The sequence below is a fragment of the Physeter macrocephalus genome, chromosome 21 (genome assembly GCF_002837175.3).
Source record: "Physeter macrocephalus isolate SW-GA chromosome 21, ASM283717v5, whole genome shotgun sequence".
Lineage (NCBI taxonomy): Eukaryota > Metazoa > Chordata > Mammalia > Artiodactyla > Physeteridae > Physeter > Physeter macrocephalus.
The window spans coordinates 44,639,327-44,639,551 of NC_041234.1; positions in this window are offsets into that span (position 1 = coordinate 44,639,327).

Consider the following 225-nt stretch of genomic DNA (forward strand, 5'->3'; position numbering starts at 1 on the left):
TTAAATGTAAATGGGTTAAATGCTCCCACCAAAAGACACAGACTGGCTGCATGGATACAAAAATAAGAACCATATATATGCTGTCTAAAGGAGACCCACTTCAGACCTAGGGACACATACAGACTGAAAGTGAGGGGATGGAAAAAGATATTCCATGCAAATGGAAATCAGAACAAAGCTGGAGTAACAATTCTCATATCAGACAAAATAGACTTTAAAATAAAA